This window comes from Microcebus murinus, chromosome 8, assembly GCF_040939455.1.
Source record: "Microcebus murinus isolate Inina chromosome 8, M.murinus_Inina_mat1.0, whole genome shotgun sequence".
Classification (NCBI taxonomy): Eukaryota; Metazoa; Chordata; class Mammalia; order Primates; family Cheirogaleidae; genus Microcebus; species Microcebus murinus.
Genome location: NC_134111.1, coordinates 36,178,125 through 36,197,706, shown reverse-complemented (window position 1 = coordinate 36,197,706; position 19,582 = coordinate 36,178,125). Strand labels below are relative to the sequence as shown.

Sequence of the window (19,582 nt, the reverse complement as noted above, 5' to 3'; positions counted from 1 at the left end):
ATACTGCTTCATGTCTAGTGTAAAAACTTATGATAGTCTAATTTTCTCACTTTCATCTTTCGTGCTGCTGTGGTTCAACATTTTACTTCAGCTTTATTGTAATTCTACAACAAATTGTTGCTGTTTTTGCTTTTAAAATTTAATTGCTTTTTTAAGTGATTAAGAAAATAAAATGTCTTTTTAAATTTACCCGTTTGTTTAGATACCGTTTCTGGTGCTGCACTTTACTTGTTTAGCACTGTTCTCAGTGTAGGTATGTTAGCAGTAAATTCTCTCAGGTTTTGTTTATCTGAAAAAGTCTTTATTTTGCTTTCATTTTTGAAAGATACTTTTGCAGGGTATAGTTTTAGAGGTTGATAGTCCAGGATTTCTCCCATATTTTCTGGTTCCCAGGGGCCCCTTTGTCTAGTTCTTCTGGTAAAAAATTGGTTGAGTTCTCTTGTTTTACTCTCCTGTGGTATTGTGTGGTTTTATCCACTTGGGCCAATTTTGGGATGAAGTGACAGAGGAAATCGAAAGAAAAAACAATGGACATCTCCTCTGTATTTTTTGGACGACAGAGGTCCTGGTTCCTGGTTCCTCTGGCCACAGAGAGGAGTCTTTTTTTTAATGTTTTAGGCATCTGAGTGATCACCACTGTTGTGGCAACACAGTTCTATAACTGGGGCTAGTCTTCATTAGGGTCAAAAAAAATAAAGGAAAAAGTTGGTATTCAATTTTTGATTTTAGTTTCCATTTTATCTGTTACTGTTTTATGTTTTAGAATATTCATATTTCTTTTGTATATTGCCCATAATTTCAGTTGTAATCACTAGGAAATGGAAATTGTACTTAGCTTACTCCATCTTAGCCAACAGAGGAGACTGGATTTTCTTAGCAGTTTTATCTTTCTGCTAAAAATTTCCCATCAGTTGATGCATATTGTCTACCTTTCCACTATTTTTAAAAATATATTATTTGAAGGGTATTTAAAATCCCTTGTTTGGCAATTTTTACATCTGAATAATGGCTGAATTTAATTGTATTGATTGCTTTCTCTTGTGAAAGTATTTTTTTTCCTTTCCTTTTTTTGTGTGCCTTTGAATGTTTTATCGAATGCCTCATGTTGTGTGAAAAACAGCATTTATGTCCAGAAATGGGTGTTCCTCATCTTCTCTCAGGCTGTTAGTGTGAGTGCCTGTGTGTGTGTGACGGGGAAGAGGTGAGTCAGACTAGTCAGTTGTTGAGCTGGGTGGAGACGCTCTTGTTGCCGTCATTACCTTCAGTGCACCGCAGGCTTCAGATCCTTTCCGTGATGAACTACTCTTACTTGTGCTTAGTGCACAAGTGGGGTGACAGTGCTCTTGCTCCACTTTCAGCTTTCAGTAGTTGCCTTTTGCATGTGTTACAGACAGAATATTCTTGCTTCTCTCTCAACTTGTTATTTGGTGCTAGATTAATGGTGGAGGCAAGGGGAGGTTCTTGGTTTTCCTTGTCCATTCTGTCTTGAGCAGGGCTCGGCTTGTTCATATGAGCCTTGGGCTGGGAACTTCTCAGTATCTCTTATGCTCCCCTGTAGTAGCCAAAGTCTACCTTGTATATGTGGTAGGTCCTAAGTAGGAGAAAATTCTCTGCCTTTCTACTGGCGATAGAGGAACTCTATTTGGTATTGCTGTGGGAATCCCAAACTCAAGGAATTTTCCTGTCCTTCCAGGGGTAGATGGGTTTTGCTTGTGACCTTCTCCCAGAATCAGTGTTTCTCTGCCTGGGCCTTGGCAGTGAGTGGATTTTCTGCCTCTTCACCAGAGGTGGATGGATTTTGCTTCTGCAACTCTCAGACGCAGTGAAGCATTTCCTGGGCCCTGGTGACAACAGCTCTCATTGTATCTTTCCTTAGTGGCATAAGGCTTTTGCTTTATATGAAAAAGGTGTACAGAGAGGTGGCAGTGTTTTATGCCTGTTCTAGAGCAGGACCTGTGCCACCTGTGGAGGTTCTTTTCCTGCCTTGACTTGAGCACCTGGAAGTGGTGTGTGGAAAATAATTTTTAAGTTAATGTGAACTTACTTTGTGTCTGGGGCTTCCAGTTTTTATAAATTGATAAACTGTCTCACCACCTGCCTTTAATATATTACTATAATTTTATCTAATTTATTCTTATCCTCTTTTATGGTAGCCACTTCTTTCTTCTGTGCTCTGTCAAAGGTTAAATTGTTTCTGTGTCCCATCCTTCTTTGACCAGCTTGACACTTTTTGGAATCCAATTCACTTAATTTCTTGCAGCCTCAGATCTCCAATGTGTTCAAAAACAATTATGATTTTTTAAATTATATGGATTTTTCTTATTGTTGATGAGTGACTTTTATCAGCTTTCAACATTTACTATAGAATTCTTATTTTTATTTAAAATATTTCTTTTAGTTGTAGTATAGAGAATGGGTTTTAATGAGGTAAGAGATCAGAAAGATTAAATTAGAGGTCTAATTATTTAGGATACAGGTTATAGATAGAAGGCTATTTTTAAAGGTAGCAATATCATAGAAGTTTGAATAAGATAGATGTTTACTTTTAACATTTTATGCCTAAATATTATTCTCCAATAATTAAGAGCCATTGAACTGGGGAAATAGATTCTATTTATCTTCTTGATCTATCATCATGAATGTTTGGTTTCCATCTCTTGCTCCTAGTTTGTGACTATACATCAGCTAAGAGGAAGGAAGATCAAGGAGAGTGAAAAAAATGCCACTTCTCTTTAAAGGCTCAACCCAAAAGTTGTATAGAATTGAGTCATGTAACCATATTTAGTTTTAGCTAGGAGTCCAGGTACCCTGGAAACTTAATACAGATGAAAGACAGATTGAATGTAAGGGGGATAACTTATCCGTCGTCACTATGGTCTATCTTTTTCTGACTATCCGTACTCATCCTTTTTTGCACACATGAAAACTATTCACAAATAACCAAGGGATAAAATATCAGTGTTCCATGTAATAATTACATCCAGTTCAAAGTCCAGGATATATTTTCTTGTGGTATAGTGACCAATAAACTTAAAGCACGTTATATGCATTCCTGAGCCAACGTGGTACATAACAATGGGGTAAGGAACATGACAAACTGTATTACATAAGGTCTGTTTCAGAAAGGTAAAAATAAAATAGATATAGTCACTGTTAAATAGCAATATTAAAAACCTGCTGTGCAGAAATTACGGAGACTTTCAGCTCTGAGAGTAGAATAAGTTTCTTAGGTAGATAGGAAAGAAACATCCTTTTTATTATATTTCATGGCCCTCATCTTCTCTCAGGGAAAAACTTCCTTGTGCATTATCCTCTGTGACCATATCTGTCATGGTATCATGCTGTATGCTCTTGGTGTCTACACAACTTTGCTCACTCTCTTTCTTCAAATGCAGGCTTGGAGAACCACGGGTGGCTTTAAAAGGTCAAATAGACCTTTGAAGGGTCAGATTTATGATTTTTTTTTTGGCAATATTATTTTTCCAAAGTCTTACTGGGCTTTTGCTCTATATGAATCCATTTTTTTAATAGACTGGTAATCACATCTAAAGGCTTATCTTCACATAGTTCTTAACTCCCTGGATTAGGCTTTTCAATTTACTGTTTGTGTGTGGCCCATTCACCTCAAACTCAAGTTAATGATACTTATCTTATGGTTGTCAGAAACAACAGATTTGTGGGAAGGCAACACCTATAAACTGAGAATAGATATTGGGGATGGTAGAATCTAAAAGTCTTTGTTATAAATGCTCTTGCAGTAGCTGAGGTGAGAGAGGATGTGCTTTGGAAAAAAGTAATAGCAAGTAAAAAATTGAAAAAAGAGGAAGGATTTGATATATATTTTGGAAGTAAGGTAGATAAAATAGGCAGAAAGAAAGAGAGAGAGGAAATCAAGGAAGATGTCTAGTATTTAGGCCAGAACAATTGGTTGGATTGTGATACTATTTACAGAAAGAAAAATATTTAAGGTAAATAAATAAATACTGTAAGAGCCAATGTTATTTTGGAAAATGGCTACTTGGGCCTTGGGTTTTACCATTGTATTCTTTATAAACTTGTTTAATATTACTTTAATTTCTTCTCCTTCAATTGCTGAAAGCATAATTAATTCTACTATGCTAAGCTATTATTTGTAGTTTTTGGACTGTAGAGTCAAGTTTATGGTTTGTTATGTTTTCATGAATATTTTTAGATTCAAAGTTGAGCTCCTTTTTGTGTTTTTTATTCTCATATATCAGCCCTCACTCCTTGCCTGTGTTGTCACATGAAATTTTAAAATGTCCTTCATTCTGCTATAATCAGCCAGCTTAAATATCATTTATATACACAGAAGAATTTGAGTTTTTCTTTTCCAAAAATGTGTGTATGACCTATAATAGTGGCAATGAAAAAAGTCTTCAATGGATATGTATAAAATATATTCTATGGTTTCAGGAGAAATAAGTGAGAACTCATCATTCAGGGACACTCAGTTAAGATCCATCAAGGCAGAATCATTAAGAATCAGGTATGATGTGACAAAAATGAAGTCTGACTTCTTCCTTTGGTAGATAATCATCTAATCTGTTCTCTTTTAGCTTTCTTTTCTTCCTGTATTCTAGGAAAACACAGCAAATCTTTTAAACTCTTACATAAAAGCACAGAATAAATGAATCATAGGATCATGAAACAGCAGGTGTAAAATATACTTTATAAAAGATAGGTAAAAAAGTTTTGCAATTAGTCTGTCAAGATTCTTATAGTATATGCCAATTAAATAGAACATAAAACACTCACATTGTGCACAAAATACCATAGTATTTTGAAACAAGAAGCTGTTATACTTCTATTTTTTCAAATTTTTTTCTTTCAATGACTTCAGATGGTACTAAAAAATGTTAGAAGTGAATATTACCCCCTTTAAACAATAAATAAATGAAATATAAAGAGATTAAAAAAAAAGAAAATGTACACAATATGGGAAGAGTTGGCTGTTTCAGTTTAAATTTTGAACTACAGAATTTTCAGTGTAAGACTTAAAAATAAATGGTTTTAGACACTGGGCTATTAAAAGAGAATTAGTTTTTCCAAGGATAATAGCCACGGTATTCATACTGTCTATTAAATAATTCTAAGAGGAATTATTCTGGTATTCATATCAAGCACTTTATATATTCCTTGGTTTATCTTAGAAAATATCATGATTCTCAATATCAAGGGTAGGATTTACACTTATGGTTGCCTATACTTCCCTTTTTAAATAGTTTCTTTAAAAAGGTTTATCACTAGCAAGGGCAAGAAATGTAAGCTTTATCCACAAGATACATTGTTTTTCTCAGTGATGGTGTTTATATTAAAAACACCATCACTCTAAATTGTTTAATGAACTTCAGTATGTGAAAAAAATGATCCACTGAGAATGCAGAAAAAAATTAGAACTTCAATTTGTATTAATTTTGTAGTATGAAAATAAGAAAGAATTAAGCAGTACTAATAGTTAGTGTCTATATTGACACTGGAATCCTTACTAGAATAATATGTTATTATAGATTTGTTACACAAATGGAGTATTTAGGAGTAACATGTGCTTTTAATTTTTGTTGCATTGCCAAATTAAATCCAGCATGGTAGAATTATTAGAGCAGGAAGAATTAGGTGGCAGAATTAAACTTAATGCCCTTAAGTAAGATAATAATGCTAGATATTTTTAACCAGATTATTACATGAATGTATAGGATGATGATGATGGTTGAACATGGCTCCAGGAATGAATTGTTTTTATCCTGATGTACCCCACTTTAAGAAATCACTCTGATCTTATATTTCTAATCCTAAAATATTGAAGCTAAATCATTACTCGGATTTAAAATCAGGTAATACATTTTTTATTATATAACCAACATTTCTGGTATATTAACATGGTATCTAATATACAAAATAAAACATTCAATGATAACTTTACACTTGCAACAAACCAAACTTGTTTTATGTGTTCCTTTTGTCTTATTCTATAAGTCTATGTTCTTTTTTATTTTTTATACACATTTTTTCATCTTACCCATTTTTAAACTCAATTTTACATCATAACATTTTTTAAAGGGAAAAAAAGAAAAAAGAAGAGAAATTCCTCCAGTTATTTCAGAGATATAGTAAATTTTGCTATAGTCTAAATTTAGGGAGTCATTTGGAATTTGGAGAAAACTATATTCCATGTTATATATTTTTCATTAAGAGTTTGTTCCATAATCTTCTGTCCTACTATAATTGGGGAACAGACTAAGGTTATATCACTAAAAGAGAGATATTTATAAATTTGAGTTGAATACTCTTCAATTTTACAGAAGTCTTTTGCAAGATACATTGGTTAAAACATGTGAGACTTTGCAAGAGTTTTGCTTCATAGAATCTATGAAGAAAATGATTGGAAGATAGGATGTGTCCACTAAATCCATGTTGGAAGGATTATTTCACTTGAGGAAATTATTTAATAGTTCATAGAAGTTTGACACTCCAGGGACCTTGAAGGTCATGAAGTCCTTGACAGAGATCTAGGAACCGGAAAATACAAGCTGCTGAGTAGAGAAACTGCCTCAGGAGGGATTAGATTTATAACAACAGAAAGAGACTCAGAGCCACAAGATTTCAGAGAAAGAAATCTGGAAGAAATTAAGTTTCCTCTGACAGATAATAGCAACAGAGAAAGGATTTTGCTTGCACAGATTTTTAGAACTCTGGAAATAGTTCAGCACTAGCTGAGTCCACACCAATTTCTTCTCTGATAAGACATAGGTCATTTAACATTAATTCCATCAGTAAGTTTTCTACCACAAAACTGTCTGTGGTATCTTCCTTTGTTCTTATCTTTATGGAAAATAATATTTCTATTCTAACTTCTCTTCACTGGTGCTGTTGACTTTTCTTCTTAACCTTTGTAAAGATGGAGATTGAGGAATCATTTTTGCCTTTTCTTCTAAGCTCTGATTCACTTTCCAACACTGCTGGACATCCTCACCTGTATGTTCCACTAGTAACTCAAATAGAGATCTTTCAAATAAAGCTCATTTTCTTTATCACAACCTCAAACCAATTTTTCAGTAGACTTTTCTCTTTCTGGGAATGGCATTACTTGAACAGCCACTTTCCCAAAGAAGGAATCCAAATAACTAATGATCATATAAATATCCAGCCATATTATTAAAAATCAGTGAAATGCAAACAAAAGCACAACGCCATTCTAGTATTTGCAGGTCAAAATGGCTTAAATTAAGCAGAATGACAAAAATAAATATCAACAAGATGACACTGATCAAGGAGTAAAGAAAACTCTCATATGAGCTGATGGGAGTATAAAATGATATGCGTTTGAAAAAGAGATTGGTATTATCTGGTAAAGTTACACTTTGCACCATGTACACCTTTGGATCCAGGAATTACACTCCCATATTTATATCAAACAGGAACAAATGAAAATATGTGCCAAAAGACATTACAAGAATATTTATTGCAGCATCAGTCATAGCTCCAAAAGAGAATGTATAAATACATCGTGGCATATTCATACAAAAGAATACAATCCATCAGTAGAAACTAATAAACTGCAGCTATATGCCATTACATAGATGAGTCTCAAATACATAATATTAAGTAAAGGAAGTCAAGCACAAAAGACTATGTACTGTATGTTTCCACTTATATGTAAAGTCTTAAATATTGGAAATCTGAATGTTAGAAATTCAATGAATACTAAATATATGGTTGAATTAATGAATGCTCTCTCATCAGTCTATAATTTATTTTTTTTTTTTGCTTTGTCTAGTTTTCTCTTACTCATACTTCAAGCCCCAAATCATAGCTTAAAGACAGGGTATTTTTTCATCTTTAATCTCATATACTTTATGACTCTTTATATCATAGAATTTATCACCATGCTATAATTATCTTTTGACAAAGACTTTTTGCTAATTTATCATCTTAATGTCTCCACCCACTGTTTTCTAGCATGTAACCTATGTCATGGACCTGTGTACAAACACAGTTGGTATTGGAAAGAATGATATTTAGCCTGAGTAGTTAAAGTCCTCCATAATGTATCTTCCAAATGTTATTCTCTATTAAGCTTATATTTTCATTATTTAAAGTATTCCATTATATGAGAAAATACAGAACAATTTATTTTCATTTAATTATTATTATTCTTTTTTAATTTCAGCATATTACAGGGGTACAAATTTTTAGGTTACCTATATTGCCTTTGCCCCACCCAAGTCAGAGCTTCAAGCATGTCCATCCCCCAGACATTGCACACCACACCCATCAGGTGTGTATATACCCATCCTCACCTCTCCCTTTCCATCTGCCCGACACCTGATGAATATTATTACTATATGTACTCCTAAGTGTTGATCAGATAATACCAATTTGATGGTGAGTACATACAGTGCTTGTTTGCCCATTCTTGTGATATTTCACTTAGTAGAATGGGCTCTAGCTCTATCCATGGTAATATAAGAGGTGCTAGATCATCATCACTTTTTGTGGCTGAGTAGAACTCCATGATACACATATACCACATTTGATTAATTCACTCATGTATTGATGGGTACTTGGGTTGTTTCCACAAAGCTTCTGCACAGCCCAGGAAACTGTCACGAGAGCAAACAGACAATCTACAGAATGGAAGAAAATATTCACATATTACACATTCAATGAAGGGCTGATAACTGGAATCCATGTAGAACTCAGGAAAATAAGCAAGAAAAAAATCAAACAATCCTATTAAAAAGTGGGCAAAGGACATGAACATTAATTTTCGAAAGAAGGTAGGCTAATGGCCAAGAAACATACGAAAAAATGCTCAACGTCTCTAATCATCAGGGAAATGCAAATCAAAACCACATTAAGATATCACTTATCTCCAATGAGAATGACCTGTATAAAAAAATCCCCAAACAATAAATGTTTGCATGGATGCAGAGAGATAGTGACACTCATACACTGTTGGTGGGGCTGCAAACTAGTAAAACCTCTGTGGAAAGTAATATGGAAATACCTCAAAGAGCTACAAGCACAACAACCATTTGATCCAGGAATCCCATTATTGGACATCTACCCAAAAGAACATTTAATTTTTTATTCATGCTCTTTACCTTTCTCCCTATTAATGTCTTTCAAAAATTATCCTAGTTAAATTTTTCCCCTGATCTTTTTTAAAAAATAAGAATCTTCCCTATGTGGTAAAATGCTTGTCACATGTCTTATTTGCTTTTTATAATATTAATTTGTATATTTTTCTTATTTTTAGTATTGGAATCTAAGATGCTTAAAGCCTGGGACAATTTATAAAGATCCCTTTATCCCTTCATTGCCTAACTCAGTATGTTTCACATGAAAGAAATTTAGTGGAACGGAACTGAATTTCATTGAATTAAATTAGCTAGGTATACTCTGTACTGAACTTGCATAATAAAAATAAAAATGTGAAATAAGAAGACTTCAAAATTTTAGAAGCAATACCAAGCAGTAAAATCCGATGAGTTTAATTAATTTAACTTACTATGTATTTATTACTAAATAAGTGAAAGATGTTCTGCTAAGTAATCAAAGAGAATATTCTCAAATTATCTATGATGAAGGACTAGGGTTTTTAATTTCCAATTTATTGAAGAGCAATATTCTTTTAAAATGCAATAAAAATGGATTGCTAGAAAAATGAAATTACAAAGCCAAATCACATGAAATGCAAGTCTAACTTTTTTTATTAGATACAATAGGCAGTTTCATTTCAGTAAGTATAATTAAGATTACATAGGCAAGCACAACAGAATTATAAAATTATACCTATTGTGTGCTGAAAGCCTTTGTATAGGTGATTAGCATAGTTTATGTTACATTGTTACTTTTATTGTTCCACAAATATAACTAAATAAAATATGAGTGATATAGCAATTGTACACATTTAATACTTATATAAGACAATTTGATAAATACCGCTTATATCAATATTTAAAGTTTTTCATATATCGGCTGAAATTTTTATTGCTGTTGTTAATTTATTAATCTAAACTAGATTAACAACAGTGCTATATACTCCACAAATATACATAAATAAACAGGTTTTTTAAATTAATTTTAATGAAAGAATAGAGAAACCAATCTCATGGAAGTAATGCTGTAAAGACTTGAAAAAATTTTAATGCAAGTGTTCTTAGACAATATAGCTTAATCATGTCCATTTAAAAAAAAACTGTTATATTTATTAAGTCTTATTCAACATATGCCTTATCTATTTCTTTCTTGAAAGACCCTGGCATTTGACCTAAGGAGTTTTCCACAGGCTAGATTTTGTTGGTTGTACACTCAAGGTGCATTTCAACATGATTCTTTGTCCTTTGTATTTTCTGAAAATAAGCAATTGGATTCTGAGCTATGGTTAAACTCAGATTCTATCTTTTTTTCATGACTAAATGGCATGTTGGGCTAGACTACAGGAGAAATAAAATATCTGGCCACCTCTCTATTATGTAATGTTTAGTGATACAAACATTTGTAATATTGAGGCTTAATGTCTAGATATATTAATTTATTTTGAAAGAGGTTATACAATGTTGATACAATTCTACCATTTCTTTTCTAATCATTATACTTTTTTATAAAGAGGCATTTTTATTTGTTTACCTGTTAATACAATTCATAAAGGAAGGAGAAGTTAGATACTTACATTCTTTCCCATTATGTTTCAGTTTTCAAGGTGATGGATAGATTTTTTTAGTATCTTCTCAAAGTAATCTTTTTGCTTTTTCACAAAAATATTATAAGTTCATAGATTTAACCATATTTAATGGGTAACAATCCATTGCAAATGTTATTGTTGAAGTTCAAATTATACAATTTTTTAACAGTGGGAATCTCTCTAATTTAGCTTCCGACTATTTAAAATGAGGCTAGCAGTTGTCAACAGCTGCTAGCTTCCACAATGTATTATTTGATAATCTTTTACATTCCCTGCCCTAGACCTGAAATACACTATTTCTCCAAGAGCTCTGCATATTTAAGTGAAAAGTGGTATTTTAAGATCTCTAGATGGTAGAATTTATTACTAAAGGGCTATATTTAAGCTTTTTAAGGTAACAGAAATTTTACAAATTATCTATTAATAGCTATCAAATTTAATAATTTTATATTGTTAGTTTCTCTTTTTTTTTCTTTTGTTAGTTCAATGTATTACGGGGATACAAATGTTTTTTGTTACATGGATCACTTTTATACAGCTTGAGTTAGGATAAAAAGTGTGCTCATCATCCACATAGTGTTCCTTATATCCTTTAGGTAAATTTTTGCCAATCCTCTCCTCTCCTCATCCTCTGCTTGATTTCCATTGAGTTTTATTTCCCTCTACACACGTGTACTCATCGGTTAGTTCTAGTTTAACAGTGAGTACATGTGGTGCTTATTTTTCCATTCCTTAGATACTTCACTAGGATAATGGTCTCCAGTTTCATCCAAATTGTTTCAAAAAGCACGAAGTCATCCTTCTGTATGGCTGAGTAGCATTTCATAGTGCACATATGCCACATTTTGTTAATCCACTCATGAATTTATGGGCGTTTGGGTTGATTCTACATCTTCGCAATTGTGAATTGTGTTGCAACTTCAAGTGCAGGTGTCTTTTTGATAAAATGACTTCTTTTCGTTTGGATAAATACCCAGTAGTAGGATTGCTAGATCAAAAGGTGGGTGTACTTTTAGTTCTTTGAGGAATCTCCATACTATTTTCTAAAGGGGTTGTACTAATTTGCAGTCCCACCAACAATGTATAAGCATTCCTTTCTCTCTGCATGCATGCCAGCATCTATTGGTTTTGGATTTTCTTTTTCTCCTAGAGAAATGAAAGCATATACTCACTACACAAATGGCTGGATACATGGTAGATGTATGTATAACTTCTTAACAAACTGCCAAAATGTATTTCAGAGTGGTTGCTATACTTTACATTTAAATCGGCAGTGTATGAAAAATATGAGTTATTCCATATCCTCATCAGCACTTGCTTTTGTCAGTCTTTCAAATTTTAGTACTTGGACTATTTTTCACTAATGTCCCAGCAATTGTATATGGTATTTTAAGTCTTAGGAACCCAAAATGCTACTCTGTAGGAAGCCCTCAAAGCACTGTTTCTTTCACAATGAATTCTTTTGATTTTTATCTTATTTTTTTGTGCTTTATAAATGCATTTGACAAATTGCAATGGTTTAATTGCTACATTAGGCAGTATATTTCTGTAAATAGCACACTGCTATTTATCACTGTATCATAAAATATGATTACAAAACTTAACTCAGTATTGAGGAAACATACATTTGAGTTAAAATAGTTGTGAGCTTTTTATTTTTGGTTTTCGTATCTTGTGAATCACTTCCGTGCTCATCATTTGGTGTACTAGCACTATGATTTTTGATTTCAACATATAGGTGTATTTTATCACTTAAAACAATTCATATAAGCTTCTTTCACCGTGTGTAAATTAGAGTTGAACAGAAGTATGAATATAAATTTTACTTTATTTAGATAGTAATTGTTAAACAATAAATTTTAGATAGGTTTGAATATGAATGAAAATTATTGTAAAAATAGCATGTTACAAAAATGAATAAATACTTACATTTAGATTATTTTTCTTTTTAATTTTAGATTACAGTTGAGAAACTAAATTGTAACATTGCCACACTGTGAATCAATGGGACACTCATTGCACAAGTTCGTGAACACTCAAACTGGTCTATACCCTGTTCAAACCGACAAGACTGCTAATAACATGCTTGGATATCCCAGAAAAGTCAAATTGTTAGAGAGGTGTTAATGTCCCAATTTTTGTACTTATCTCATCAGGGGCCAGGAATAACTCTTCACAGAAGAGTATCAGTTTGCAAAGAACTCTTTGATTTGCTATGCTGCAGAGGATACAATAATTGTCCCTGACTTCAAGGAGCGTAATATACAACAGGGAATTCATACAGGTATACATTTCTTCATAACAGAAGACAAAGCTTTGAACTTGAAAGACAGTAAATTATCCCATTTTTATGGATGAATGAGGAGTTCATAATCTAAGTGCTTTTAATCTCAGGCTGAAAAAAGAAGTAGATTTTAACATGTGTTATTTCTGCAGGTGAAAATGGAAATGAATTTTCACCCAGACTGGTGCAAATACCCAGTGCCCAGAAAGGGCACTGTGAAGACTTCATTTTAATTAGATAACTAGTTATTTAATTTTGTAAAAATAACTATATTAGTAAGCATATGCATTTAAGTATATTTATTTTTTCTTCTATAGTCTTTTTAAATTTTTATTTATTTATTTATGTTTTATTTTATTTCAGGATATATATATATATATATATATATATATATATATATATATATATATTGCCCTCCTCCTTTGAGTCAGAGCTTCAAGCGTGACCATCCCCCAAAGGTTGCACATCTCACTCATTATGTTTGTATATACCCATCCCCTTCTCCCCCCTGCCACCTGCCCAACACAGATAAATGTTATTCTTATATGTTCACTTAGGAGTTGATCCATTAATACCGATTTGCTGGTGGGTACATGTGGTGCTTGTTTTTCCATTCTTGAGATACTTCACTTAGTAGAATGGGTTCCAGCTGTATTCAGGAAAATACAAGAGGTGCTATCTCACCATTGTTTCTTAAAGCTGAATAACACTCCATGGTATACATATACCACATTTTATTAATTTACTCATGTATTGATGGGCGCTTGGGTTGTTTCCACAACTTTGCAATTATGAATTGTGCTGCTATAAACATTTGAGTACAGGTGTCTTTTTCATAAAGTGACTTTTGATCTTTTGAGTAGATGCCTAGTAGTGGAATTGCTGGATCAAATGGTAGATCTACTTGTATCACTTTAAGGTATCTCCATATTGTTTTCCACAGAAGTTGCACTAGTTTGCAGTCCCACCAGCAGTGTAGGAGTGTTCCTATCTTTCCACATCCACACCAACATTTATTGTTTGGGGACTTTTTGATAAGGGCCATTCTTACTGGAGATAAGTGATATCTCGTTGTAGTTTTGATTTGCATTTCTCTGATGATTAGAGATGTTGAGCATTTTTTCATATGTTTGTTGACCATTATTCTGTCTTTTTTTGAGATATTTCTGTTCATGTCCTTTGTCTACTTTTTGATAGGGTTGTTTGAGTTTTCCTTGCTGATTTTCCTGAGTTCTAAATAAATTCTAGTTATCAGCCCTTTATCAGATGTATAGCTTGTGAAAATTTTCTCCCATTCTGTGATGCAAAAATTCTCAACAAAATCCAACCCAATTGAATCCAGGTGCTTGTCAAGAAAATAATCCATCACAACCAAGTGGGTTTCATCCCAGGGATGCAGGGATGGTTCAACATATGCAAATCTATAAATGTAATTCACCATATAAACAGAAGCAAAAACAAAGACCATATGATCCTCTCAATAGACACAGAAAAAGCATTTGACAAAATTCAACACCTTTTTATGATAAGAACACTCAACAAAATAGGCATAGATGGGGCTTATCTAAAAACAATACAAGCCATATATGACAAACACACAGCCAATATCATACTGAATGGGGAAAATTTGAAAGCATTCCCACTTAGAACTGGAACAAGACAAGGTTGCCCACTATCTCCACTTCTATTCAACATAGTGCTGGAAGTCCTTGCTACAGCAATCAGACAAGAGAGTGGAATTAAGGGCATCCAAATGGGAGCAGAAGAGATCAAACTCTCACTCTTTGCTGATGACATGATATTATACCTAGAAAACCCCAAGTATTCAACCAAGAGACTCCTTGAATTGACAAAAGAATTTGGTAAACTCTCAGGATACAAAATCAATACACAGAAATCAGAGGCATTCATATACACCAACAACAGTAAAAGTGAGAACCAAATCAAAGACTCAATTCCCTTCAAAATAGCAACAAAGAAAATAAAGTACCTAGGAATATATTTAACTAAGAACGTAAAAGACCTCTACAGGGAGAACTATGAAACACTAAAGAAGGAAATAGCAGAGGATGTAAACAGATGGTAGAATATACCATGCTCATGGGATGGCAGAATCAACATTGTTAAAATGTCTATACTACCCAAAGTAACCTACAGAGTCAATGCAATCCCTATTAAAATACCATCATCATTTTTCACAGATATAGAAAAAATAATTTTACACTTCGTATGGAACCAGAGAAGACCCCATATAGCAAAATCAATCCTATGCAATAAGAACAAAATAGGAGGTATCAATTTACCAGACTTCAAACTATACTATAAGGCTATAGTAATTAAAACAGCTTGCGACTGGCACAAGAACAGGGACATTGACTAGTGGAACAGAACCGAGAACCCAGATATAAAACCATCCTCGTATAGCCAATCTTTGACAAGGCAGACAAAAACATACACTGGGGAAAAGAATCTTTATTCAATAAATGGTGCTGGGAAAACTGGATAGCCACCTGTAGAAGACTGAAACAGGACCCACACCTTTTGCCTCTCACAAAAATCAACTCACTCTGGGTAACAGACTTGAACCTTAGGTGTGAAACTCTTAGAATTCTAGAGGCAAACATTGGAAATACTCTTCTAGACTTTGACCTAGGCAAAAAATTTATGAAGAACACCCCAAAGGTAATCACAGCAGCAACAAAAATAAATAAATGGGACCTGATCAAATTAAAAAGCTTCTGCACAGCCATTTAAGTATATTTAAGTACTCTTGTTAGTATGAATGGATAGAAAATGTGAAATAAAAATAGAGCATGAAAGCAATTTGATAATATTCCCTCCCTTATCTCCCTTCCTCTTTTAGATTGTTTGATATTTGAAGGCGGTGTGAAGAGTGATAGAATGGCCAAATAATATCTTAGTCTCACCACCAGTCAAACAATTCACTGTAGTAATTAAAATATCAAAGAGTTTAGAAATATCCTTAGGCCATGTATGTCCACAGAATCAAGTAGGCTTCATGATTAAGGTGATATTCAATATGAGCATGAAAAAACTAGTAGGAGTTCAATAGATGCAATTTCAGTGGGCAAAGAATTAGTGAGAGTATGTTTCAGACTGATGCTGTGGAGGAGGCACCCAGAAATGGCATTGCAAACATGAATCTTCCGTATCTCACCATATGACCTTATCACAGGGCTGCTCACAAGATGGCAGCTGATTTCCCCTTGGGTGAGGGATGAGAGAAGAAGGCAGAGATAAAAAGAGATTAAGAGAAAATAGGCGAGGAGAGCAGAAGAGAGGGACAAAGATGGAAGTCACAGTGTCTTTTACAATCTAATAATCTTAGAAGTGGCATATGATCACTTCATCATGCTGTATTGTTAATAGAGACCCACTCTAGCATAACGTGTTAGGGTATGGAAATCATAAGGTGGCAATCATTGAAGACAACTTGGAGTCTGGCTATCATACTAGGGTAGATGGCCACCATTCACTGTGGCCAGGAATGCAGGACAATGCCATCTCCCATCTGAAATACATTTGGAAGCTGGTCATTCAAATAACTACCCCTGATATGAGAAGAACTAGTCCTCAGTGAAGAAAGGAGGCTGAACAGATTCCCTCCACCCTAAACACATGGTGTCTACCATCAAATGAGGAGATTCTATTAATAAATCCTATTTATTCTGTGTCATCTTTTTATTTCTTTTTCAGATTCATCTTCCAGATAAAACAATTAAAAACTCTCAGACTCAAATGTAACATTTGCATATTCAAAACATAAACTTTGCATCTTTCCATACATTTATATTGGCATTGTCATCTTGTGATCTTAATGGCTAACACATAAAAAATTTAATGAAATAAGAAAAAATAAACTTATTTTGTAATAAATTATAATTCTATCTCCAGCCCCTGCAACACTCTTTCCTATGAAAACACAGGCAAGAGAAATAAGTTATAATGTACTACTATATTTGTCCATTACTTTTTATAGTCTAATTCTATGCTCTAAATGATAATTCTCTCTTTAAAAGAATAAAAAGCTTGGTTTTTATATGTCCAATATGAAAAGACTGTGATCATGACCAGTTAACCTGAAGAAGCTGTGTACTTCAAATTATTCTAAGTAGCTTGGTTTTAGTATTTTACAGGTACACAAAAGAAACCTAAGCAGTTGCATTTCAATATTTCTCAGATTATTGAAGTCTTTTTGTATTTGTATAGTTAAATTTTTGTGGGGCTGTAAATTTGACTATTCTGCGTATATACATACACACCATGTGAAATTCTAAATAAAGCCACTGAGAGGAGCTATAACCTAGATGATAGAATTTGTAAGCTCTGATCCATTTCTCCTTTTAGGTTGGTGAAGAAGTTAACAAGGGTTTATTTTAAACCCTTAGTTTTGAGTTTTATTTTTTAGAGAGTTGAGGAATATGGTCTGCCTTAAATTTATGAGAACGGTCACTATTTTGCTCTTATGTCACAAATTTTCTGTAGCTTTGAGTATTCTAAAATGGAAATGAATTAATGTTTATATAGACCTGTATATATGTCAGTTTATGAAAACGGTGAAAACCTAGATAAAGAAATAGTACACATGGGCACAAAGAAATATAAAGTACATTGGAAACTAAGAAGGGGAGAGCGTGAGGGGGTGAGTGATAAAACCTTACCAGTGGGTACAATGAACACTATTCTGGTGACAGGCACACCAAAAACCCTGACTTGAGTACTATACAAGCTATAGTGCATATAGCAAGAACATTTATACCCTCTTAATATTTTCAAATAAAAAAATAAAATAAAATTTGAAAGTAAAATAAGAAAAAGGAAAGAAGAAAAAAAAAGAAAAAGGAAAAGAAATAGGCATGCTGCCAGGGGTGGGCAGCTTGGTGGGTAGGGACTGGTGGGGTCCCAGCCCTGGCCCAAGATGAGGAATCAGAGGCTGAGTCAGAGAGGTGAAGTGACCTCCCAAGGCTGCACAGAGAGTAAGTGGCCAAGAAGAATTGGAAACCCAGAGGGTCTGGTTTAAAGTCAGTGCCAAGTAAAGTAACACCGACTCCACTTGGAGTCCTTCAGGGGAGGGAAGAGTCCTGTCTTCCTGTGGACAGTGTGGCAAGGTGTGTGGCCTGAACATCCAAGACTGTAGTGACTTCATCCAGACCAAGCCCGACTGGCATCGGGGAGGGGCCACCTGGACTACCTGGAAGGCAACACTTCTGCCACTTCCTTCCGACTTCCTCCCTCTGACCATCACTCTACGTTTTCTGGCCGTTTTACGTGTTTCTGATTCTGGAAGTCACAGCAGCAAGGATTTTCTGCCCTAACTTGCTGGCCACTTCCACCACCCTCAAGCTCCCCCACAATGTGGCAACATGCTTCCCCATGGAGTCACCTTCCTGGTGTTTGGGAACAGCGAACCTGGTGTCTTCAGTGCCCCCTGGTGGCTTCCTCGGACCATGCAAAGCTGGCTTGGCTCTGGGGCGCTGTTCGGCACAGGCTGCTGCTGACCACAGTGGTGGCCAGAGGCATCGCTGTCTTGTACCAGTTGTTCCTCACAGTTCCCGTTGCAGACCCGGACGAAGATGATCTGAACTAGAAATGGCCCCTCAGCTGTCTTCATCTAGTTCTCAGGCCCCTAGCCCTTGTCCTGACCCTGCAGTCAGGGCCTATGGTGTCTATGAGCTAGGCCACCTCCTTCCCGTCTGGGCGTGGTGATGACAAACACAACCTTGGCTTCTGTGACCTTTTTGGCCACATCCTAACAGCAAGCCCCTCAAGCTTCACTGGATCTTTGCTTTCTTGGGATTTCTGCCCAGCACCCTGTGATCAGCACGGCCATGACAGAGGTGGTGACATTTTGCAGTCCCTTGGTGTGGTCTGTTCTCTGAGCAACACAGTCCTGGGCTCATACTGCTGGCCTGTGGGGAACAGCATCCCATGGGACGTGACAATGGGATGGAACTCTGGGAGCGCCCCCTCAGATTTTACATTGGCCCACCAGGGCTATGGGCAAATGGTGTTCTTCGCTTTTTTCAGTGGTATCATCTTCAATATCCTCGAAGGTTCTGGGCCTGGGCTGCCGGCTCTAGGTCTCCTGGAACCACAAGGAGGTGAAGCTGGAGCCAGGTGCATTGCTGCTGTAGGTCTTGGCCAGTGCCCTGGGGCTCTGCTCGTCTTTTCCCTGGTCTTGGTCCCGTTGCAATGCTTCCAGATCCAGAAAGTCCATGGCTTCTGCCTGCTTCTCTCCTACGTGAACGTTCTTGTCGTGGACCTCCTCACTGCAGGAAAGGCATGTGACTGAAGCCTCCTGACAGTGTGGTGTTACTTCCAGGCAGCCTCCTGTGAGGGAGAATTGGGGATGGAAGCACCTTGTGCAGACGCCGAGCCCAGCACTCACTGCTGGAGGTCTGAAGTCGCTGCTGAAAGCAGGGAGAACCTCTATGTCCCTGGAGCTGCCAGCACCCAATAGCCTCATCGCTGGGACTTTGGAGACTGGGCTTTGCTCTCAATAAAGGGTTCCCAACAGAAGCAATTAATACATGGCCTCCTTGAATTACCTCCAGAGCCTCTCTGAGGAT

At 35.2% G+C, this 19,582-nt stretch overlaps 1 pseudogene; it reads left to right on the top strand.

Annotated features, from left to right (window-relative positions):
• The first annotated feature begins 18,366 nt into the window (after positions 1-18,366).
• On the top strand, positions 18,367-19,305 carry LOC142872319 (mitochondrial sodium/calcium exchanger protein pseudogene; annotated as a pseudogene).
• The last annotated feature ends 277 nt before the right edge of the window (positions 19,306-19,582 follow it).